A 24,918-nucleotide genomic window follows, 5' to 3' on the forward strand; every position below is an offset into this window, starting at 1 on the left:
AGGAAGGCCACAAGTGCTATTTTTCCTTTCCATTTTTTAAAATTGTGGTAAAATACATGTAACAAAATCTATAATCTTAACCACTTTAAGTGTACAGTTCGGTAATACTGAGCACATTCATACTGTTGTGTAACCATTACACCAATATCAACCTCCAAAACTCTTTTTCTACAAAACTGAAACTCCAGACCCACTAAACAATAACTCCCCTCCCCATCCTCCAGCCCCTGGCACTCAGGAAGTTTTTGTGGAATGAATGAATAAATGAATGAAGACATGAATAAATCTGATTCAATCCAGCTCACAAAAGCCAGAAAGAAGTATGGTCCCTTCCTCCTGGACTCCCATGGTACTAACGTCACATTTTTCTCAAATTTATTCCAATCAATCTTAAATTTTTTTTTCACAATTATATTCCTCTTTAGGTCAGGAACTGTGACTTATTTACAAGACAAAGCTTAGGTCCAACAGTGTGCTGTCCTCCATGTTGCCAGGTCCACTGGCCAAGACTCAGGCCTCATCCCGCAGCTGGGACACCAGTGAATCGGTCCCTCTTGACTACTCCCGGTACTTGGCTTCCAGGACAGCACCCTCTCTGGGTCGTCCACCCACCCCACCGGCTGCTCTTTCCCTTTGCTTGTTCCCCCTCATCTCCTGGTCTCTTATGTCAGCTCAGTCCTCATACTCTTCTCTTCTCTGTCACTCCCTTGGTGCTCTCCCCTCCCTGCTGATGATGGCCAGATTTCTCTCCAAGCCTGGACCTCCCCTCTGAGTTTCTGACTATTACATCTAACAGCCTAGGTCAAGTAAGAAGTCAAGTAGACAGGAGCTTTACGAAATGCACTCCGGACCTAGCACATGCAGCACAAACCCCTGCACACCCCCAGAACTGCTCCTCCCACTGTTTTACCCACTGAGGTTTAAAACAATAATCTTCCAGCTGCCTGGGCAGGAAGACTCGGAGACATTCTTATCTGCTCTTTTTCTCTCATTCCATTGCCAAGCCTCATCAAAACTGGCTTTCACCTTCAAATGAATTAAGAATACCCATTTCTCAACACCACCATAATATCCTAGAGTGTTGTGCCAGCTCCTAATCGGTCCCCTGCTTCTCTGCTGCTACTCCCCGAGTCACTCCTACCTCACCTAGAGTCCATTCCCAAAAGAGGAGGAAAGGTGGTGCAGCATGAATCAGTCCATGTCATTCTTTCCTGAGATCCCTTCAAGGCCTGCCAGCAAGCACAGTGCCAAAGGGACAAAAGGTCCCAACGCAGACCAGCAGGAGGAGGGCGTTTGCCTCTTCTCCTCCACCCATCTCTCCACTGGCAGTTCTAGCTGTGTCGCTTATTACGATTTCTCAAAAAAAGGATGTTTTTAAAGGGAGAGAAATGCAATCAGTCAGTTTCCTTTTCTAGTCAGGGTACCACAAGAAGCCAATGACACACATTTCTCGAGAAGCAACAAGGTATGTCTAGTCTGGCCACTTAAGTAACTCATTTCCAAAGATAAGGCTGGCTTTCCGGAGACAAGTCAGCTACTCCCTTAGGGTTCCGAGGGAGTCCTTGGTAAGCCCCTCTTCTCCCTGCTTCCACCTGGCCACCAAAGTCCGCCTCCCATTCCTGTCTCACCAGTCCTGTGGCTGGAGGCACAGCACAGACACAGGACCTCAAGACTCTACTAGCTCCACTGTGCCACTGATAGTCATGCATTTCCGACCACAACCCCACACAGTAACCGGAATGATTTTACTAAACCTAACTTTGATCAAGTCCCCTGCATAAAACTCTACAAAGAGTTCCTTCATTGCCATGCTATGCATTCCTCAAACCCTCTCACTGAAGCCACAGTAAACAGTCTTTATTAACTCCCCAGTGGATGCATTTCTTCTGCCTTCTTCTTTAAAAGATTCTGCTTGCCCCAGCAGGGGTAGGCAGACAAATCCAGCCCAGATTAGGGAACTCCACTACCTGGCCACAGTGATGGGTCCAAAGGATACACACATCAACCAAGGCAGATCAGTCAGAGCCTTTCTCTAGAACCAATGCACAGATGCAGAGAAAGCAGCTCCCCATCCCTGGGATTGTACCCTGAGGCTGTTAGCAGCTGTGTCCCCATACTTGGAGGGCAGCCTGTCTGCAGGAGGGAAGACTGATGCCAACACAAAGGACAGAAGGCATGGAGTCAGCCAGACCACTGGCAGATCAGCTCCCATTCCAGAAGATCTGCACCCATCCTGTTATGGAACCAGTAACTACCTACTCAGGCCCCAGCTAGCCAGGGACCCCACAGGCCTAGCACGCCGCTGCCTGTGACTATGCCTGCACCGTTGCTCTGCCCAGAATGCACACTCCAGGGTATTTGCATAGCAGTCAGACTTCCTCTGTGAAGACTTCTCTAAAGGCAAAAACGGTTAGTCCAGTCTTGCAGATGTGCTCGGAAGTGCCTGGAATATGCCCCACTGTTGCACTTGGATGTCTACTGCTACCTTCCTAATCTCAGAGATAGTTACCCAGGCTAGAAATCTTAAACTTCCTCACTGCCCACATGGACTTCCCGCTTCTGCCTCTCTGTCCCAGGTCTAGTGTCACAGCCCAGGACCTCGGTATCCCCTCCCTAGACATGGCAGCAACCTCCTAGGCTCTCTACCACTGCTCCCACTCACCCGCCGCTCCACACAACTGTCGGAGCTGCGCCTCAATAGCCCTTCTGCATCTGCAGAACTGAACCCTGCGTATCCGAAATGTCCCCAACCTGTCTGCTCACATTCTCCGAACCACTTCCACTCCCAGAATCCCGATTCTACCTGCTAAGTACAACTAAATTCCCTGGATGTTATAGGGAAAACAAACATAAGAGACTTTGGAAGGCAGAGTGAAGAAGGCAGACCAGTCAGGGATCTCAGGGCCCAAGGAGCAACATAGTGGGGGAGCTTCCTGCATTTCCTTTCTTCGTCCCCCCACCCCCAGACAGAATCTCACTACGTTGCCCTTGGTAGAGTGCTGTGGCGTCACAGCCCACAGCAACCTCAAACTCCTGGGCTCAAACAATTATCTTGCCTCAGCCTTCCAAGTAGCCGGGATCACAGGCGCCCACCACAACGCCTGGCTATTTTTTTATTTTTGTTGCAGTTGTCATTGCTGTCTAGCAGGCCCAGGCCGGATTCAAACCCATCAGTCTCGGTATAAGGGGTCGGCACCCTAACCACTGTGCTACGGGTACTGAGTCCCCGCATTTCCCTTCTACCTCACACAGCAACCCAGAAATACCAATAGGCATAGAAAATGCCCCACAAATCTCCCTCTAGCAAGATAGAAGACATGCAGATAATAACCACTCTATTTCAGCCAAGCACCACAAAAATTCCCACAGTCCTGCCTGTACCCATACCAGCAAAGTGCAAGTATAACCCACAGCTGGCCTTACGCTCAGTAATGAAAGACAGAATGCTTGACCCCCAAAGCTAGGAACAAGGCAAGGGTTTCCACTCTCATCGCTCTTACCAACATCAGACTAGAAATCCTAGTTGGCACAATGAGGCAACAAAAGGAAATACCAAACATACAGATAGGAAAGGAAAAATAAAACAATCCCTACTTGCAGATGATATGCTATCTATGTAGAAAATCTTGAGGAATAAACAACAACAACAAAAAAAAAACCACCTTGGACTAATGAGTAAGTTTAGTAAACATGGAAAAATATAAGATAAAAATATAAAAATCAATTGTATTTCTGTATACTATCAATGAACATGTGGACACCAAAATTAAAAATGCAATACCATTTACAAGCATTAAAGGCAAAAAAAGAAATTGTGAGGTATAACCATAATTTCTCCAAACTAATGGTTTAGCCACATTGAATCCATCTGTGCCATGAGGGCGGGGCCAAGGTATTTATGTTGCTTTCCTGTGAACTCAAAATACCCAGCCAGAGCCCATCGCCTAGTAGGTATGCAGTATTTGCTGTCACAGATCACATCCCACCCTCTTTGAAATGGACTATCTTCCCCTTTGTGCTTCTAATGAGATCACAGTCTATTAACAAGTCCATCACCAGTTTCTGCCTTGGCACTTTCACTCCCAAACACACGTAAGTTGTTACCCTCCAGCCAAGGCCTCGCCAGTGTCTGTGGGCAGCACGAATTGGAAATGGCCCCTGAATGCATCCCCCAGCTCCCCAGAGGGCACACTGGGTCCCTCCCACATCACCTGAAAGGGTCCCCAGGCTTGGCCCAAAGACCCCAGATAGTGACGGGAGACCCCTGCTGGTGCTGCCTGCTGCTCATGCTGTATGCTGGGAGGAACATGCGCCTTCCCTCTGTCTGGAGGCTTAGTCATGAATGAGCACTGCCTGTCCGTACCAAAGCAAGAACCGTGGGGTACAAGAGGCCATGGGGTAGAAGAAGCCATGCGGCACAGGACAGGGCCCAGAGGATGTTCAGATACCATTGTCCAAAAAATTTTCCCTCTTCTCCCCTCAGGGTAGGAAGTGAGACTAAAATGCATTAGGCAAAAGCCAAAGCCTCCGAATGACCTTGACTCCTCTCACTCACACCTCACCCCTGATCTCACAGCAAAACCTGCTGCTCCTCCTTCAGACGAGATCTCTAATCCGCCTGCTTCTTACCACTTCTACCACCACTGCTCAGACCAAAACCTCCCACCACTTACCCGGACAAGGACACCTCTCTCCCCATGTCCTCCTTGCCCCTTCAGCCCACTCTCCACGCAGCAGCCAGAATGATCTTTTTAAGATATAACTTAGAACGTGTCATTCCTCTTTCAAAACCCTGAAATGTTCCTGACTCCACTAATCATTCGCCAAGCAACTAAGTCCTTGCAGTGACCCCAATGGCCTGGCCCCAGTGGCCACCCTGTCCTCACCATCTCTCACCCAACTCCTCTCCTGTCACTCCGCTCCAGCCATGCTGGCAACCCTTGCTTTGCTGCTCCCTTTACAAAAAATGCTCTTCCTCCAGCTAAACACACAGCTCACTCCACCTCATTCACCATAGCATGTTATACTGGCTGTGAGTTCACCAGGATCCCTTTCCTCTGCCTTGTAGGCACCTGGCTGGACTTCACTTGCAGTTAGGGGTGGACACATGACTGGGTTCTGACCATCCGGTGGGAGGGGTGCATGCCTCTTCCACACCAGCCCACAAAAAATGTTCTCACAGAACCTTCACACTCCAGCTGAATGCAGGGGAAGCGAGGGCCCTAAGGAAGGCAGAGCATGGAGAAACCAGCCTGGTCCCTCCATGACCATAGGAAAAGGATGCCTGCTAACCAGGTCAGCCACAGTGGAATTTTTCTGTACAAGAAATGCAGTTTTATTGTGTTGCTACAAAGAGATTTTGGGGGTTGTTACTTAACATAATAACTTGGTCTCCTTTTCAAGGAGGCCTTCTTGGGCCACTCTACTTGAAATCCTCCCTGCACTCGGTAGTTAGCCTCCTTGCTTTACTTTTCTCCACAGTCCTCACTAGCATTATCATAATGTCTATTTAATTTTCCTTTGCTGTATATCCTGGTCTAGAAAAGTGCCCAGCATGTTGTAGACAATCACTTATTGCTGAATGAATGAATCAATGAATGAATAGTGGACTCCAAGGTTAGGAAGGCCTGGTTAAGGCCTAGCTCTGCCATTTACTAGCTATGTGATCTGGGGCAAGTGACTCTACCCTTCTAAGATTCATTTTCTTTATCTGTAAAATGGGGAAGTAATGGCACCTCCCTCATAGGGACTGGGAATAATTAAGATCACTCACGTAAACCCCTTCACCTGGTGGCTCGTAATAGCTCAGGCTACTGCTACTGTTATCAATTCAAGGCTAGGTTTCAGGCTCTAGCATGGTCGCTGGTAGGGTGACATTTTGGAAAAACTGAATGACTATTTACATGCACAAACCCTTCCTGAAGAAACTGTGGCAAACACCTGGGTAGTGAGATCCAAGAGCTGCCTAAAAGTTCTCGGTAAACTGCCAAATATCAGAGAAACATGATGAGTGGGGGTAGGGGCGATGACAAGTGTGTGCAGAGTCTGCAGGAAAGTGCTGCTGGGGAGCGAGCACCACCCAGACGATGAGAGATCACTTTGTGCCTTTTAAGAAACAATTTTCACAGCAAAGCTCTCGCATTGTGGGGACAAGGTAATAAGGCTATAAAAATGGAACTCAAATAAAGCACACACATGGCCCACATGGGCCCAATTTTCCAGGGAAAATAGCGATTGCAGAGCATTCAGATGGGGAAAGTCACACTTGTGCCTCAGCATAGCAAACAGTTTTCAAAAATCATTAGGCTGCAGAAAAGCCACTGGGTGTGCCAACTAAGCAGTGTCAGCTCTCACCTGCCCCCTCTGTCACACTCGCATCTTTCTGCAGACAGGGACAGTGATACCCCGTGGCTACGTTCCTCCCAGAGCAACAGCAGCACCGGCAGGCAGGAGAGCCCTGCAGCAGCTCTGGTGCCCACCACCCTGCTGCCTCCCGCTGCCGCGCTTTGGCCCAGACCTACTCTCAGGTCTCACTTTCTAGAACTCTCTGCAGCCCTAGGCCTTGCTGACAAATCCCTCCTTGAGATCCTCTTCCTGTGGCCCCTTTGGATCTGGCCAAACTCTCCCACCCTTACCTCCCCAATTGCTCTCACCTCCATGTCTGGGCCCTCTTCCACCTCTGTGGCCCTGAGCATGTGGCAATCCAGCCTCTAAACAAGTGGCACCCACCCACTTTTCTGGGTCTGGTGTCTGTCCTTCCCCCACATCTGAGGCAAGACAGCTGTGTGGTCAGAAGCACAGTCTGGAGCCAGATGGGCTCGGTCTACTCTTGGGTGCACGGCAGTGTGATCTCGGGCATTATTGGTTGCTACATGTCTTAGCTTCCTATCTGTGAACTGGAGAAAGTGATGGTACCTCCTTAGGTCATGTGTGGATTAAATGAGTCAATAATATAAAGCCCTCAGCACCATGCCGGGCCCCTGATACACTCCATAAAGTGTCATTTCCACATTATAACCATTATAACCACATGCCAACAATAGTTCAGCCAAACCCCAAAGAGCCCCATGTCCTTCCACCTCTATCTTCTCTGTTCAGGCCTTTTCCCTTTGCTGGGAATGTACAGCCTCCATTTCAGCCTGTCCTTCAAGGTGACAAAAGTAACCATGAAAGCTTTCTTGGTTCCCCTGCCCCTGCCCTAGGGCCTACCCCCCACTGAGACGGAATCCTCCCTTCTCTAACAAGAAGGGGGCTGACTTCTCCCAGGGCCCTCTTCTTAACCCCTCTTGATCAATCAATCATCAGTTTTAAACTCGTTTTACCCTCTCCACTCCCAAGCCATGAGTTCCTTGGAAACAAGAGAGAGTCAGCTTCTTTCTGAAACCTCAGATTCCCTACAACTTAGTACAGTGTAAAGACTCAGTAAACATTTGCTGGATTAAACAGAAATGCACAGCTAGAGCCTGGGTCTACAGAATGAATAACCAAAGAATGAAACAACAAAAACAACAAATCAGCAAGCCTTCCCTATCACTCCAAACCCAAAACAGATCTCAGGCCCAAAACTGTGCTGGGGACCAAGGGGATGTCTGTCAATTTCATTCAATTTCCTAATGGCCAATAAAAAAACAAATCCTTTCAGCAAGTTTGCAACCTGCTGCCACCCTAACAGCAACTTTCCTGCGAGCTCACTCTTACTCAAGGAGACATGTTTTTCCTCAGAAGTCTGATTTACCTTTTTTTTGTTTGCTTGTTTTAAGGCATTTCTAAAAATGTCCTTAAGAAGAGATAACTGTTTTATTTTGTTTTGCTACTGTTTTAATCAAAGCATCAAATGTAGGGGTACAGAACTCCATTCATGCAGGTAGGCTGCTCTCCCAGAGGGCTGACTGGCTCCCCTCCATACTTTGGAACAAATAAGGCAGGAACTGCTTGTATATGTGCGGTCTTTCACTTATATTTAATTTCACATTACTGCTACCCTGCTTCTTCATTCACGAGAAATCCAACAAAGACTGCTCTTTGCACTTGAAGTAAATTTTTAATATATCTTCACAATATGCTTCTTGAAAGAAGCCATTCTGATTCTCTATCGAATCTTGGGCCACTGCCATTAGCTAGACAAATGCCAACTTAATGAAATGATTCTGTAATACACAGAGATGGTTTAATGTAGCATTAGCTGAAAGAGCAAAAATTACAAGCAATCTAAATGCTCCATAACAAGCTCATAGCTTATTGAAGACATTCCCTGGATAGGATATTATGCAGCCATCTTCAATGAGCATGGGGAAACCCAAGAAGCCCAGGAGATAGGGCTGAGGAGGAGATGTTAATAGTAAAGAGGAAGGAAACTGTGGGTTCATGCCGTCAGGGTCGCCCTGGCTGGGCCAGTTAAGCCCAGGGTTTGATCTCAGATGCAAGGAAAGCCAGGGGAAAGCTAACAGGAACTTTAGCTTAGTAGTAGGGCCAGAGAGAACAGCAGTTGCAGCAGGGAAATGAGAACCCTGGCCCAGGGCAGGGCCCTGCTTAGGAGTGCAGAATAGGAGATGGAAAGGCCCCACAGAGTCAAGATCATTTTGGGAGATCCATCCCCAAGCAGGCGGGAGCACAGGAAGAGGACCCTCCCCCAGTTTACGGAATGAATCAATTCCTGAAAGAGAAGACAACTTTCAAACCCTTAAGACACTCAATGTCTTTTTTGTTTTTTTTTTTTTTTTTTTTATTGTTGGGGATTCATTGAGGGTACAATAAGCCAGGTTACACTGATTGCAAAAGCCTTGTCCTCTCCACAGTGTAGCCACCAGGCTCCCACCTGACAGCCCATCCCTCCCCAAGTCCCTGAGGCTAACGCTCACCCAAGGCAGGAGGGATTAATTTGCTTGCTAAAGGTGGCAGATAAAGAAAGGGAACCCGAGAGGCTGAGCACCTTAGCCAAGGTCTCTAACACCTTAGTCCCCTGCACTTTGTTAGTTCAGCTCAAACTCTGCTGCCCTGAGGGTGCTCCTGCCGGCCTGGCCTCTGAGAATGTGGCCTCTGTGTGGTCTCTGCAGGTCTCACAAGACAGGCACATCTCTGGAAGAGAAAAATGACTGCAAAGCTCCTTCCCACAGCACTATCCCCTCAATTCCTAACCCCACCCCATCAAAATTCCCAATGTGGCCCCCTTATCAAATGCATTTGAGGTCCACCCTCACACAGCCCCACACCACCTACCTAACCCTGCCCCCTAAGGCACAAACCCTGTCTGTTCTTTCTGCCACCCCCAGGAGCAACACTCTCTCTACCATCCTACTTCACTTACAGGCCAGTTCAAGTCTTTTCTCCTGCAGCCCTTCTCTTGGTCTCCTCCAAACACGCGAGTACCATCCTTTCTCCTGGCCTCCTCCAAACACACAAGTCTCACTCACACTCCCTTGCTTGAATGACCCCAAGCCCTCAGACCCTGAGTAGCCACAAATCCAAATTCTCATAAGTAGAACAGTTAAGTCACCTAGGTGCTGTCATTTATGGGACTCTTCTCCCCAAGTATGCTCTAAATATACCACTAGAGACTATCGTTTAAGTAGTTGTCAGACTCTCCCTTGACACTCTTTGGGAAGGGGTTAAACATTAGGCAGTGATGCCAGAGCCAGAATCTCTGCTTAGGGCCCTGATGGATTAGAGAGCTCCCTTCGCCCCCAGAGTGCCAACAGCAAGCTCTTCCTAAGCTCTTGCTGCATGCCAACTGGGGACGCAGGGTGCCTGAGATACAAATCGGCACAGGCCGGTCTTTGCCCCGCAGGAATAAGCCCCACTGACTCAGTGTGACAAATGCCAAGCAGAGACAGAAGGGGAACACAGAGCAGAGGTGGTGGTAATTTGGTTCAGCCTGAAAAGGGGCTGGGGAAGAGTTCAGAGAAAGCCACATTTGAGCCTGTCCTTGAAGGGTAATTAACAACAATAGAAATACTGGCAGTCAACATTTATTGGGTGCTTCCTATGTGCTAACCACTGTACCCAACATCAGTACAAACTCATTCAGCCCCTACTTACCACCAGGCACTATTCTAGGCACTGGAGATAGAAAAGTGAACAAAATGTAACCCTGGTGCCTGCTCACATGGAGCTTATGTTTCACTGAGAAAAGATGAGCATTAAACCAAATAAGTAAAATGTATAATACATTAGATGGTGATAAATGCTATGAGAAAAAAATAAGGCAGAAAAGGAAACGAGAATATCTCAGGGGCAGTGGGTGAGGTGGTACAATTCCAAATCAGTAAACATTTGAGAATGGACCTGAAGAAGATGAGCAAATTAGCCAGACACACATCTGGGGGAAATGCTCTAGGCAAAGGAAACTGTGGGGAAAGCCTGCACAGGAAGCATGCTGGGCATGTCTGAAGAATAGCAAGGAGTCCGGTGCAGCTGCAGTGGAGCAAGAGAGGATAGGCAGGTAAGGCCAGCATGTACAGCTGCACAAGTTGTGCACTGCATAATTGGAGGCACTACTCACACACACCACATTGAGCTTTGTGGAAACCAGCCTACAACCAAACACTGTGGCTCCAGGGTGGGATATGAGATCAGAGAAGTGCCGGGAAGCTTTAAGGACCGTGCTAAGATTGGCTTTTCCTCTGAGTGGGACAGGAAGATACTGTGGAGAGGACTGTGAGCAGTGGCCTGACCTGATCTGACCCCTAGTCACAGGATCACTGTGCAGGGAGTGCATAGTAGCAGGACAAGATTGGAAGCAGGAGACTGCTCTGGAGGCTACTGTGATCACCATCCTCAGCTATTCCTGTCCTTACAATCCCACAGGGTAGGTTCCATGTGTACTTATTCACAGAGAAAGAGACTGAGGCTCAAGAGAGACCTGGAAACTTGCCCATAGCCACTTGGCTAGAAAGTGGCAGTGCTGTAGGATTGGGAAGCCGGGGGAAGAATGCATTCCAGGTGGAATGAATAGCATTGGCCCTGGAGTAGGAGCTTGGCAGGGCTGGCACTCTTAGGGAAGAGCAGGCTCATAGTCCAGGAAGGTTAGGCCTAGGGATATGTGGCAAAGGCAGCCAGCAAAGGCCTGTCTGTGCCCTGCCCACCCTCACTCCAACACCCACCTACAGCATCCAAGCCAGCATTGCTCCTGGATCAGAGCAACTGCCACCCAACCCATTTCCCTTCTGCACTCTTACACTCCCCCACGTCAACCCACAGGCAGCCAAGAGAACCCTTAGGAACAAAAATCAGGTATTGGTCTCTTGCTCTCAGCACTTCAGTGGCTTCCTACCACGCCAGGCACGCAGTCGACCCTCAATTAAAGCTGAATGAACGGACGACTCTATCCCTACAGACTAATCCAGGCTTGTCTTATCTCAAAACCAGAGAAAGCACCTCTTCTTCCTCTCCTCCCTGGCAGAAGGAGGGAAACCCATAGTGAGGGGTAGGGGGGGTCTGCCAGCCACATGTCAAACCAAGGCCAAGAGACCATGTTAACCAACCAAAGCACATGAGGAGTGGGAGGGGAGCTCTTCAAACAAACTAAGGGGCAACTCATGAAGCAAACTTGTTTTTTAAACAAAATTGTTTACTCCAGAGCAAACCGATGTACTTGGCAAGCTATGGTGGAGTAAAAGGTGTGCAGACATACTTGAGCTATATAGACTGCAAAAGGCACCCTCCAAACCTCCTGAGGCCAGGCAGCACCAGGGTCCCTAAAGTGCCCAGCCACATTCTCACAGAGAGGACAGTGTGACAGCTGCTGGAGGCCCACAGAGCCACGGCACCAGGCAGGAAGCACAAGGCATCCTCACTGAGCCTGACTGTGAGGGGCAGGCCCAAGCCCTACATTCTCTTCATGCTGCGTACAGTGAACCCCAGAGTTACTCCAGAAACTGTGGAACTAAGGCTGGGACAATACTTCATAGATTTGAGCCAGTAAATACTTGGAACAAAAAGTATACACTTCCCAAAGGATCACTACTACCCCCAGGTCACGGATCAAAGGAAATACACACACACACACACACACACACACACACTGGCATGTGGATACATTTTGAAAGGAAGGTAACAACAACCAAAAGAATGAGAATAGGCTCGGCACCTGTAGCTCAAGCAGCTAAGGCACCAGCCACATATACCAGAGCTGGCAGGTTCAAATCCAGCCCGGGCCTGCCAAACAACACTGACAACTACAACCAAAAAATAGCTGGGCATTGTGGCGGGCGCCTGTAGTCCCAGCTACTTGGGAGGCTGAGGCAAGAGAATCACTTAAGACCAGGAGTTGGAGGTTGCTGTGAACTATGACGCCATGGCACTCTACCCAGAAAAACAACTTGAGGCTCTGTCTCAAAAAAAAAAAAAAAAAAAAAAATGAGAATAGTACCAAGCTACCTGCTCCTAAGAAAACTGAATTTAGTATCAAAGAGTCTTCCTAGTGGGCCTTGGAGGGGTATCAAACTGTCAGTGCAGAATGACTTATTCTGTAGTCAAAAGTCACAGCCCGTGGGTGGGAGAGGAGTGAGGAAGGCTCCGAAAGCCAGGTGATTCCCCAGGCCCCTTTAGGAAGCAAAGAACTTAAACATTTTCCATACACATCAGACAGGTACAAGATAAATTTCAAAGACTATGTTCTCCGAAAAGGAAGACGGGGAAAAGATTAGACAAGCACCATCATTAATGCCTGCAGGAGGAAGGGCACTGTGTCTCTGTGGAGTTGAAGGTCCTGAGGGTTCCCAGAAAAGGAGGGACAAAAGGAAGACTGCAAGGGTGCTCAGGGGAATCTCTCAAGTTTGCCCACCACCAAGTTTCTCTGGGTGGTCCAAAGCCAAGCAGACAGTGATGCAGAAAGGTCCCATGAGCATTGGCAGTCAATAGCCTCAGAAAGAACAGCAGGAAAGCAAAATATTCTTATTACATGCAAAGGTCAGACTGAGCCACCAGGAAAGGGAGTGGGGGTGGCTGGGTGATGTGAGGCAAAGAGTTAATTAAAAATAGCTCCCTGAAAATACCAGTCCAATATCCTAGCTAGAAGGACACTGGATTCTGGACCTCATTAAAAGTTGAAAATAATAGGAAAAATAATACAGCTTGTCCTCAGACAAAGCTACAGCATGCAGCATCTGGACTCCTACATGGGTAGGAGATGGGTAACTGAGTGACCAAGAGAGTCAGCCAGCCCCTAGCTCACACCCTCAGCTTTTGCTTTCTCTACCTAAAGACCCCAGGCTAACTGAATGAGAGAACCTCAGCCCTCACCACCAGAAAGCCTAGGAGACACAGAAGCAATCCAGCCTTGGGATTAGAGACCTAAGTTCCTACCCCACCTCTGGCCCTCCATTACACACAGGTGCATATAACTTCCTCTGGGGCTGTGCTTACAATCTGTAATTATCTTCACTGATTTCCCTGTCAACTGTCTCTCTCTCTTCCACTAGAAAGTTCCATAGCAGCCATGGCCAGGTCTGCCTTGCTCATCACTGTACCCCCAGCCAGCAGGTAGAACAGTGGCTGCCACATTGCAGGATCTCAACACATGAACGAATGGCTTGGGAAACTGCCTTGTTCTAAACACCAACGAGTCATCCTCAAGAGCCACACCTGAGCCTGCCCTGCCAGGTGTGGGCTAAGTGTTGGATGGAGGGCCAGTGCCTTCCCCAAGGTTTTGTGGCCACTTGACTTTACCCCATCCCAAGAGCACTGCTCACAGGGACAGGGAAGAGGCACAGGGAAAAGGACAACAATGCAACAAAGCGCTCTCTCAGTCTGTGAGAATGCTGGGGGAAGAAGCGACAGCTGAATCACTAAAGTGGTGAATGGACAGAGAACATTAGAAATGGAAGGGGCCTGAGTGAACTGAGGACAGGGCCACCCAGTTCCAGGATAACACCTGAAGCATCGTGAATAGAGGGTAAAGGAGGGAGTGCAGACACGGTGAAGAGGGAATCCGCAAAACCCATTTCCTCAAGTAACTGTAATAAAGGCTAGTCAAACTGCAGAAGGGAAGTCACTCAGGATATCTTCCCTAACATATTAGAAGCCCTTAGCTTATTAGTTGATTTCCAGAAGACATCCTGTTTATACCAGGTTCCTTAATGCCTCAGTCAGAAAAGAATCTGGATAGGTCTGAGATAGCAGGAGAGTTTTTAGCCCAAGCCAGGTTGCCAAAAATAAAAATTCTTGATTTGGTTTGAGAGTGTTAATTTGTGAGACTAATTTTTAACTGGCCTTTTATGATTATAAAAGTAGTACATGCTCATGGTTGAAAACCAGGAAACCACAAAGAAGGAGATCAGAATAAAAATCATCTCTAATTCCATAAGTTGAGAACCACTGTTAATATTTTGGTGCATTGCCTTCTTTCTAACCATGAGATTTTAAAAGAGTTGAGAGCATACTGTGAATATAATTTCAAATCCTGTTTTTTTCCAGTAAAGTCTATCTAAAAATACTCCATAGAGTTTTAAGAAAGAAGTTCACCCTTAGTGAATAGACGAGTTAAATAACAAAATGAATAATATACCCTTCATGAAGTTAAAGAAAAAATAACAAAACTGATTATTCCACTGAGCTTCCATCTCCCTACCGAAAGAAGAAAAAAAATAAAATAAAAGCCATTGCTAAGATAGAAATGGCCCAAAAGATAGAAACATTCATCTTTTTTGTATCTTCCTACCAATATTAGGTTGTCAGAACATATGTACTGTTTTGAATAAGCCACACATTTTTTCAAATCAACAGAAGCAAGAAATTGAGTTTTGGTGGCCTTGGGAAGGTTTCATCGTCCAATCTGCAAGTGGACCCCATCATTTAATAAAGATGAGTTCACACTTACGGGTTATCACTCCAGCTCTGTTGTATTCTGTCACCTACACAATGGAGTAGGCAAATTGCCTCGCCAAGCACATATTATGTGTCGAGTGCCACCCATTGAGTGCCTGGTTTTACACATAGGCCCAAGGCCTTGACAAGTGGAGACCGATGAAACTTTCTGCCTAGTAGGAAAGACTATCCACGATCAAGTTCTCCCTAGTATAGTGCATTTTCCCCCAACTCTTGTAGTTGTTCATGTCATTTAAGAAATATGTCCAGACTGGGTTCTGGGTACCCAAAGGTGAATAGTACAGAAAATGTATTTCCTTAAGTACCTGTAATACGTACAGCCTCATGGAACACAGAGCTGGACTCAAACTTAGGTCTTCTGACTCCGAATCCAGTGCTCCTTCTACTAAACCACTTGCACTGCTGGATTTCCTCATACTGACAACCTAGTATCTTTTGGGTGATTGATGTTCCCTTTAGCATCTGGGTGCCCCTGGCTCTTAACTTCTGAGCAATGAGCTGCCCCACCTCTGGATGGCTGCACACCCCCTCGTTTCTGTGTGCCCGTATGTCATCTTCCCAGCTCGACAGCAGCAGCTACAAAACCCTACGTATCCCTCCCATCATTCCTACAGGTAGCAGGCTGCATTTTGCTGGACTTGTAGCCTTAAAAACAGATTTTGCTGGACTTGTGGACTCCCAATTAAAGATATTTACCACCCTCCTTCACAGCTATATGAAGTCATATGACTAAATTCTGGCCACTGTAAAAGAGAATGTGCCCCCTCCAGGTCTTCCCCTTAAAATGACTGGCTGAGTTATCTCTTTCCCCTAGGAGATAAGCTTTTACTTTCAAACACAAAGTGGAAGTCACATGTTGAAGATAGTATGCCTAGATCACTATCTACTCTGGACTGGTATATGAGAAGAAAATCAATTTCTACCTGACCCGGTTTCAGCCATTGTGTCTGTGGGTGTCCATAACTCAGGAACTTGCTTATTTTATCCAAACTAATACAATAAGCTTGAATGTGATCAGTTTTACCTACATTCTTCTAGCAAAACCCCATGCTACCAATTAAATATTTTAAAGGGGATGTTGAAAACTCTATTAAGAAAGTGTTCTATTCAGTTATATTACACAGAAAACTTTAAAAAATAGAAATAACCAGGACCTCAAAGATGATTTATGTTCAAGTCACAGGAAAAACTGAGAGGAACCAGAAAGGCAAATCAGCCTCCAGCAGAAATAGTATAGGAGAGAGCTCTCAGTGACAACCACAAGCAGTCCTGTCTCTTTTCAGCAGTTAACTCCATTCCTAGAAAAGGCACCAAAAGCTGAAATGATGCAAACCAAGGCTAATGTCTCCATGGAAACAGTGTTATAATTGGATCTGTGTTCCTGACCGAGAAGTTCTCGATGGTCAACTTTTTAAAGAAATTATATAAACTCCATGTTTTATCATCTTATTAGCCCTGCGGCTTTTATAGCTAGAAGGGCTATTAATATACCACAAAAATATTGTGCATTCTGTACCATATAAGTGGGTGCAAATCAATTGAACTCAACACAACAACCAAACACATGACCTTTTATTTACTGTGATTCAATAACAGTGATAGCACAAAGTAGATCATTTCAATAATTCCTGCTGAATTCTAAATATAGTAAATCAGAACATTTAAGATCATCTTCAATAAAAAAAGCAAAGAGTAAAGAGTAGAAATTAAAGTTAGAAAAGCAATATTTAAGTCCTGGCTCTGCCACCGACCAGCTGTGGGACCCTGGACAGTTGTTTAAATGCCCTAGGCAATTTCCCAACTCTAAGAGATTTCATAGGGTTGTGGTGAAACTAAACAAGACACTGTATGTAAAAACTACTTGTAAATTGCACAGGAATACTAAATGGCATCGTTATCAGGAACATGACATTTGGGAAGGCTTTTGTGGGGTGATTTTGATGAAGTTTCATGAAAACTTTAAGCAGACCGCAAGCTACCCAGCCACTCTCTGAAACACTGACCAAGAGCAATCTCTTCTGCTGCCTTTAAAACTCCCCCACATGTATCAGTTGGCAAGCATTGGCCTTTCTGCTGCAGTCATCGCTGGCATCCATTTGCTCACCAGCCAGAGAGTAGCTGGCAGCCCTGAGTCTCCGGCTGTGAAGGAAAGAGAGCTGCACTGAGACGAGGCCCCTGTGTGGCCACACATCTACCAACCAAAATGCATTCCAAAGACCCATGGTATCGTCAGAAACCTCCGACCAGGGACAGGAAGCATTTTGGGGTGCCAGGAAAATGGAAGAAGATCACAGCAGTTAAGGGTGAAGGCTCTGGAGTGAGACTGGCTTGAGTTTGAATCATACCTTGTCCACTTAGCATGTACCATCTAAGGGACCTCTAAATCTCAGTCTCCCCAACTAGAAAATAGAACTGACACACTACCCACTCCATAGGGATAATTGTGAAGATTAAATGAGAAGAGGCATGGAAGCACTTAGCACAGTTCTTGGCTTATGGTAAACAGTCAAAGGTTAGATACTGCTATTAATAATAATGATAAATACATTTGTAATGTCAACAATTTAGATCTTCAGTCAAGGTTTTTGCTATAGGCTCTGTAGCCAGGTATTTCCCTGAACAGCACGCTGGACCCAGGCTAATCAAGGTTCCTCTGGATTTCTGCCTAATGCCTCAGGGCAGGCGAAACACCCAAGAATGCCCAACTCGCCAGGTGACGAGACTCTGGCACTTGTTTTTCTGGTTTCCAGCTGCCTGTCACCATCCCAAGAGGTGTTCACAGAGAAGAACTGATTCACATGGATATCTTTGCCTAACTTTTCCACCCGTTCCCAGGCTTAGGGTTCCCCATCTCTGGGAGGGGGGTGTGAAATACATAATCATCTTTAAACTGTGGCCCTATCCAACAAAGTGGTGCTCATCAGCACCCACCTGGTGGACAGCGCCACGTTCCTGAACGTGCCCTGGGGGTAGGGGAACTTCCTTCTGGCTTTCCCAGGCTTTCCCAGTGAAGGCCAGAACACTTTCACTGTTAAAGCTGCTGCTGCGCCCTGCAGCCAGGAAGCAACTTTACAGCTTCTCAACCCTCATTCTTCCCTTATCTTACTCAAGCATCAGACCCACACCGTAAGGAACTGGACAAGAATTGTAGAACCTGTTTAATAGATAAGGAATCAGGCTCAGTTAGAGACAAGTGATTTGGCGCAGGCTGTATAGCAGAGATTAAGTATCAGAAGCAGCCAGAATGCAGGTTATCTGCTAATCTGGTTTTTTTCCCAGAAAATGTAGGCATTTGTTTTTAAACATTTGACTTCCATAATGGCCCTTTGTTTCTCAAGAATGCATTAACTAAGGTACCCCAGTCACAGTCCAGTGCAGATTCACACACTTGAAAGCCACCGGCACTGGCAGATGTTCACCGCACTCTAGAAATCTAAAGGGTGACTGATAACAGACATACTGATTAACACAATTGACAATTAATTCCCAGTTCTGGCTTCCTCTCTGCCTCTGTCTGGATTCATCTAGTAGCTGCCTATCAGGTCTCTGCTGCATTTAGGCCCTCTTTGCTCCCATCTAGCTGGAACACTAACACTGGATTAATGCTTTAGGGAAAACTATTTCGTGTCACTAAAATCAAACTCATAGAAAATAACTCCAGTGGGCTGTGCCTGTGCCTCAAGCGGCTAAGGTGCCAGCCACATACACCTGAGCGGCAGATTCAAATCCAGCCTGAGACCACCAAACAACAATGACGGCTGCAACCAAAAAATAGCCGGGTGTTGTGGTGGGCACCTGTAGTCCCAGCTACTTGGGAGGTGGAGGCAGGAGAATCACTTGAGCCAAGGAGTTGGAGGTTGCTGTCAGCTGTGATGCCATAGCACTCTACCCAGGGGGACGGCTTGAGGCTCTATCTCAAAAAAAAAGAAAAGGAAATAACTCCAGTGGTTCTCCACTGCCTACCAGTCTCTGCCTCACAAGGTAAACTTTGACTCGCCCCTTAACCCTGCTGAGTTTCCCCATATGTACCATGAAGGAGTGAATTAAATAGAATCTAGCTCCTTTCAGCTCATGTTTCTAAAGCTCCCAATAAAACTCAAATCCTGCATCTAGTGGCCACTGGGACACAGTGAAGTCCAGTGGTTAAGAGCCTCTATGGCCTTGTTTTCAAGGCTGGATATACTGCCTATAAGCTGTGTCACCTTAGGAAGGTAACTTAACCTCCAAAGTAGCGTCAGGTTTGGGCCTTGAATGATCTTCCAAGGCCCATTCTAGGCAAGTTTTGTCCCCGAATGCAAACTGGTCATTCCTACCTCTGTGCTTTTAATTATGCTATGTTCCCACCTAGTCCTACTCTTGCCTGTGAACCTAAATCCTACCCACGCTTAAAGGTCTGGTAAACCTGACCACTTCTATGAAGCCTCCTCCCTTCTATGACACTCACAAAGATCTCACGGGTCTCCGAATTTCTGAGCACTTACAGTCTAGACCACTGCCATTACATGTGGCTTTGGATTATCTTTATAAGTAGATGAAAGTGCAGGCTTCTTGGCCGCTACAGTAAATTCTGCTCTTCCTCTGGGTCTAGCATGGTGCCTGGCATACAGCCCCCAGATATTTGCTGATTGAATAAATATGTAGTACTAAAGCAGCAATAAGTTTCCTTTTAATTGATGTGGCTCAGCTATATAGATCTGTTGTACTTTGGAGCCAATTAAAGATAACATAAAGATGAACATCTGCAGGGCAGGGCCAGCCATGGCCAGTTAACTCCTCTGCATCAGTGAAATACACTGATAACCTGGTCAACCTGGAACACAGATGTCAAAAGGAAATGGTAACCTAAACTCCAAAGCACCTCACAGGACCAAGCTCATGAGCCTACACTGACAGAGATTGAGGGAAATTGGACATTCTTCCAAAGCTGAATTCACTCATTGAATGAATAAACAAGTGTTTACTGAGTAACTATTCTGTACAGACCTTGTCTTAGTTGCTGGAGATACAGCAAAGAACAAAACAGATGACATTCCAGCTCATATTCCAGCATCTAAAGAGGAAGACCAGGTACAATACCATTCTCTAGCTCCAAAGTGAAGTCCACAAAGCAACAACTTCTTACACCAATTCCTTGTTATACCTTCAAGTAAGAAAAAAACATAGAACATACCATTCACAAGTGAACAAACAGAGGCAGTGCTCAAGGTGCTCTGTCACCCCTGTGAGGTATCCTTCACCCTAGAATGCACTGGGGAAGCTTGCAGAATGGCACTCCACACCCAAGTCTTCTGAACACTGCCAGTTGAGCTCTGCCACTAGTGTCACTTAAATATCAAGCCTCTCAAATGGCAAATGTGGCTCATGATACCAAAAACAAAACTCAGAAGTGGGAAGGGGGGCGGGTGGTAGTTGGTTAAAGATCAGGTAGCCAGCATCACAGCAAAACCTTAGACCCCTCTCTCTTTTGGAGCAGAAACCTCTCCTATCCTCTAAAACCTTGAAAAAAATTTTTTTCTTCCAGTAGGACACTGAATTTGCATTTAACATTTAAAATTGTTTTTGATCCCACACTCTTTCAGCTCTGCTGTCTCCTACAAATTCATTCCATTCCCTAAAGGCGCTTATAAGTATATTTTATAAGTAAACAAATCATAGTCACCATTTTTATCCCCAAGAGTTAAAAAGAAAAAACAATTTGCATAATTACATGGAAGGTAAGTTGACCAAGAACACAGCAATCTTATCTGGACCAAAAGTTCTAGGACAAAATTTCTTTCAATTCATCAAGAAAGACAGCAGATCAAAATCAAGGTTCATAGCAAAAGTATGCCCGCTGAGCACTATACATGGGAATGTTTAGAGTTGCTCATTATTTGTATATCCTATCCTTCTTCAAGAAGCAATTGAGGTTTGGGCCATAGTTCAGTGATTAGGTCGTCAGCCACATGCACGGGGGCTGGTGGGTTCGAACCCAGCCGAGGCCTGCTAAACAACAATGACAACCAGAACAAAAAAATAGCCAGGTGTGTGGTGGGTGCCTGTAGTGTCACCTACTTGGGAGGCTGAGGCAAGAGAATCGCTTAAGCCCAAGAGTTTGAGGTTGCTGTGAGCTGCGATGCTACAGCACTCTACCAAGGGCAATATAGTGAGACTCTGTCTCAAAAAAAAAGAAGCAGCAACAATTGAGAGGCAGCCATCTGAGAGCAGGTTTAAACAATGAAAATTGATAAACCTCTGTCTTCCTATTATGGTAAGAAAACAAGATTTTATAACATGAAACCAAATTTTAAAGGCAGATTTATATAAGTTTTATAAAACTTTTAGACAGACCAGAAAAATAGTAAAAGTGAGTAAGGTTAATGGGTGTCATTAATGCTATTAACAGCAAATTACCTACAATGGCATCCAGAAGAGGGGTCTGGGAGCAGAAAGCTTGATGACCGCTAATAATGTTTGAGTACTAAACAGCATATTTTCAGTCACTACCAAATGGATTTTGTGGGCTTGCCTAAGAACTAGCCACTATTTAGTTCATTTTTTTTCTATAGAAAAATTTATTCCAAGTTTCCATCAACTGCCTGACAAACTTTTGGAACAAAACCTGTTTTTAAGATGGATATGCATGTAAAACAGAATTCTGAAGTCTAAAGCTCTACACTAAACACAATTAAAACAGTAATAGTTGGTGACACATACTAGGAGTGAACTTATGAGGAAACCCTTTAAACCCTTAATTTGTTTAAATACAACATAATATTTTATTAAAAGCCTCTAGGCAGGGTATGCTAAATTGCTATTTATATAATATATAACTAAGTACAAATGCTCTAATTCTGCCTGCAAGTATTTAAAGGGCCTTTCTAATACTGGGCTCGGGGTTACAAGGAAAACAAAAGAGAGAAAAAACATCTGTAGTCAAGGAATTCATAATCCAGTTACACTTGCCTCTACTTTCCTCAAAAACATCAAGCACCTTCCAACCTCAGGGCCTTTGCATGTGCTATTCCCTCTTTCTGGGATTCTTTTCCCCAGATCTTTCTGAAGCTGAGCTCAAATATAGCCTCCTCAGAGAAGTCTCCCCTGCTGACCCAGCTAAGACAACTTCCTTCCCACCACACTTCATCACTACTGCTTTACTCTATTTGGTTGCTTTCCTAGCACCTGCCACTACCAGGAGTTAACATGTTTGTTTATTGTCTGTTTCCTCCTACTGGGCCTCTGTTTTACTCACTGCTGTTTTACCCCAGTGTGTAAAACAGTGCTAGGTATCCAATAAACTTCACTGATGGAGGAAATGAGTGGAACTGAAGACTGGGAAGCAAGCACAAGATAATTGTGATGCAACTAAAAAGTGAGAGAACTGTCATTCTAATTAGGCATGATGTGGTAATTTGCTAAGTATGAAATATTATTGCTTCTGAATGAATGGCTGACAATCAAAAGTAAAAAAAAAGAAAGAAAAAGATTGAGAGAGAGTGTGCAAAGAGGGCAAATGTCATTAGAGGCTTCACAAGGAAGTGAGATTCAAGGCAGACAGAGGCAAGGAAGAAAGGCCATTTGGGTCAAGAAACAACCTGAGCAAAGACCCACAGCAGGAGAGTATGGTTGGGGTGGCCTAGGGAGTGTAGGGGAGAGACAAGCTGAACTAACCCTCAGGCACAGGGCTCGGTTGGGAGTGGAGGCTGAGCAGGGCAATGGGGCAGCTAAGGAGGAACAGGGTCAGGCTCTGGAGAGCCCAGAAGCCTGGATGCAGGGTGTCACCTGCATGCCACTGGCAGCAGGGCTGTTCTTAGAAGGCCAAGCTGGCCAGACACGTGGGAAGAACGGAAAGAAGTAGAGAGCAGAGCAGAAAACTGGTCAGAAGATGACCTGGGTGGTCTAAGCATAAGAGGGCAAAAATAGTTTCTCACTCTTAGACATGAGAGAGATATAAGTCAGCAACATGTCAAGGCTTTCTCCCAGAAAGAATTTCCAAAGTATCTCACAGTAGCATACTATGGCAGATTCAGGTCAACTTCCTATCCACCCTGCTCTTAGAGCACTCAAGGAGGATAGCAGAGTTCAGAATGAGGGCTCTGAGGGCAGAACATGTCCTTCCACGCCTCCCAAATCTGAGATTAATTATATTCAGGATAGCCTGTGTTTATTATCTTTTTATTCTTTGAAAAAAGAAGCGGTATCTAATTTCACTATGCAGTATATATTTGAACATTATATAACACATTTTTATGTAACAGGTTCTTGACATAAAACAATGTGTCCCTTACTATCTAAATGTATTCGGGGAACAAATGGCATTAAAAATACACACACACATATACATACACAAAAACTGTGGATACACAAGCCTGTGGACATCAGTCCTTGTGGTAAGGAACTGGGGAGAGGAGATGAAGGCTTGAGACTTTTGAAAAGGTCTCCCCACCCCCAGTGAGGAGCTCTGCACACATCCAGAAGCGGGAGAGAGGTGGTGAGTTATGGTGAAAGGTTCATCGCACACAAGAAGCACCTGGGGAGAAGCAGACTAAGCCACAAGGCGCCTGTGTCAGAGCAATGCTGCAGAAAGACAGGAGGAAGCAGGAATGACAGCTGAGCACAACAGGATGCGAAGGGAATGTTCACAAACTGCTACAATGGTAACATCCAGATGTGTGCTCCTGCCCCGGGTGCCACTGCGGAGGGCTTCAGCTCTGCTCTAAAAGAGATGCACACATTTGTCAACAACGCACCAAGTGCATGACGTGCAGGACCCAACACAGAGGTTCCTCCCAGGGACATCTCCCGCACTGTTAGAGAACAGACCAGGCACAAACCCTGCTCCACCCCATACCAGCCGAGTGACCCTGGGCATTTACACAACTACCTCACTGGTAAATAATAACAGGATAATAACAGCGCCTGCCTCCTGGGGGTTGTTAGGAGAACTAAACAAGTTAATAAGTATAGGATGATTCACATATTTGCTGGCACATAGAAAGTGTTCAATTAAGTTTTAGCTGCTAGTACTATAACAATTATTATTCCTGTTTTGCAAATGAAGTAAATCAGACTCAAAGAAGCAAAATAATTTGCTCGAGTCACACATTTCAAACAAAAGTTAAAGGAATAACTACATGTAAATGTTTTGCCCAGTATATGCACAAAATCCAGTGGGCAGAGCATTAACCAGAATATTAAATTAGGCAGACCATCATCCCCTTCTTTAACCAGGCTAGATAAATGTGAGTTTACACTATTTAAAAGGACAACATGTTCTAAAATAAAAAATCATTTTCCATTATATGCCAGCACTCAACGTTCCCTGCAGCAAAGATGACTAAAACTTATCCAATCTCATTTCCCCCTGAAGTCAAGTCCCCAACTCAAACCCTCCTTTCAGGCAGACCTGCTGCACCCCTCATCTCATGCCCCCACCTCTCTACCATGTGCACCCCTCTTCCTCCGCCTGCTCTGTCCCCGAGTGCCTGTCCCACCCCATCTCCTCCTCCTGCTCCTTAAGATCTCCAAGTGCTGTGTGCACTGGACAAGCACGTCCTAAAGCCTCCCTGTGCTTGTCATTTTGAGAAAACCAAGATGAACTCCTCCTAGGAGCAGGTGAGATATTCTCAGAAACAGCCCAACACAATATGGAAAGCAGCAGAACCTAAGGGATTTGGAGTGAGATCAAGAACTGCGGACGCTGCTGCCAGGTGTAGGGAGGAAGAAAAACAGAATGAAGAAATAGTTGCTGCAGGACCAAGCCTCTGAGCTAGGTCTTAAAGCAGAGGAGGATTTGGAATTGTGACGACTGGGGGTTGGGACGGATGGTCAAGGCCAGGGGCTGGCAGGGAATGGGCAGCCCATCAGCTTGACTGGATATGCCTAGACACAGCAAGGTCTGGTGTACAGGCAGGCTAGAAGTGGAGACCCCTACACGCCAGACTGAAGAGCCCAGCAAGGCCACAAAGAAGAGCAAGATGGACAGACAGTCAACATTCCCTGAGCATTCCCCATGTGCCATGAACAGCCCGGCATACATTTTCCAATGTTTTAACTCATTTAATCCACACCACTACTCTTTAAGGTGGAGATGACTATGACCCCAGTTTTATAAAT

General features: G+C 46.0%; 1 protein-coding gene across 5 annotated transcripts in view; it reads right to left on the reverse strand.

Moving 5' to 3' along the window:
* BMAL1 (basic helix-loop-helix ARNT like 1) overlaps positions 1 to 24,918 on the reverse strand; it is a 105,497-nt gene that overhangs the window by 76,416 nt on the left and 4,163 nt on the right. The gene's annotated exons all lie outside the window — the stretch shown is intronic.

This window comes from Nycticebus coucang, chromosome 14, assembly GCF_027406575.1.
Source record: "Nycticebus coucang isolate mNycCou1 chromosome 14, mNycCou1.pri, whole genome shotgun sequence".
Classification (NCBI taxonomy): domain Eukaryota; kingdom Metazoa; phylum Chordata; class Mammalia; order Primates; family Lorisidae; genus Nycticebus; species Nycticebus coucang.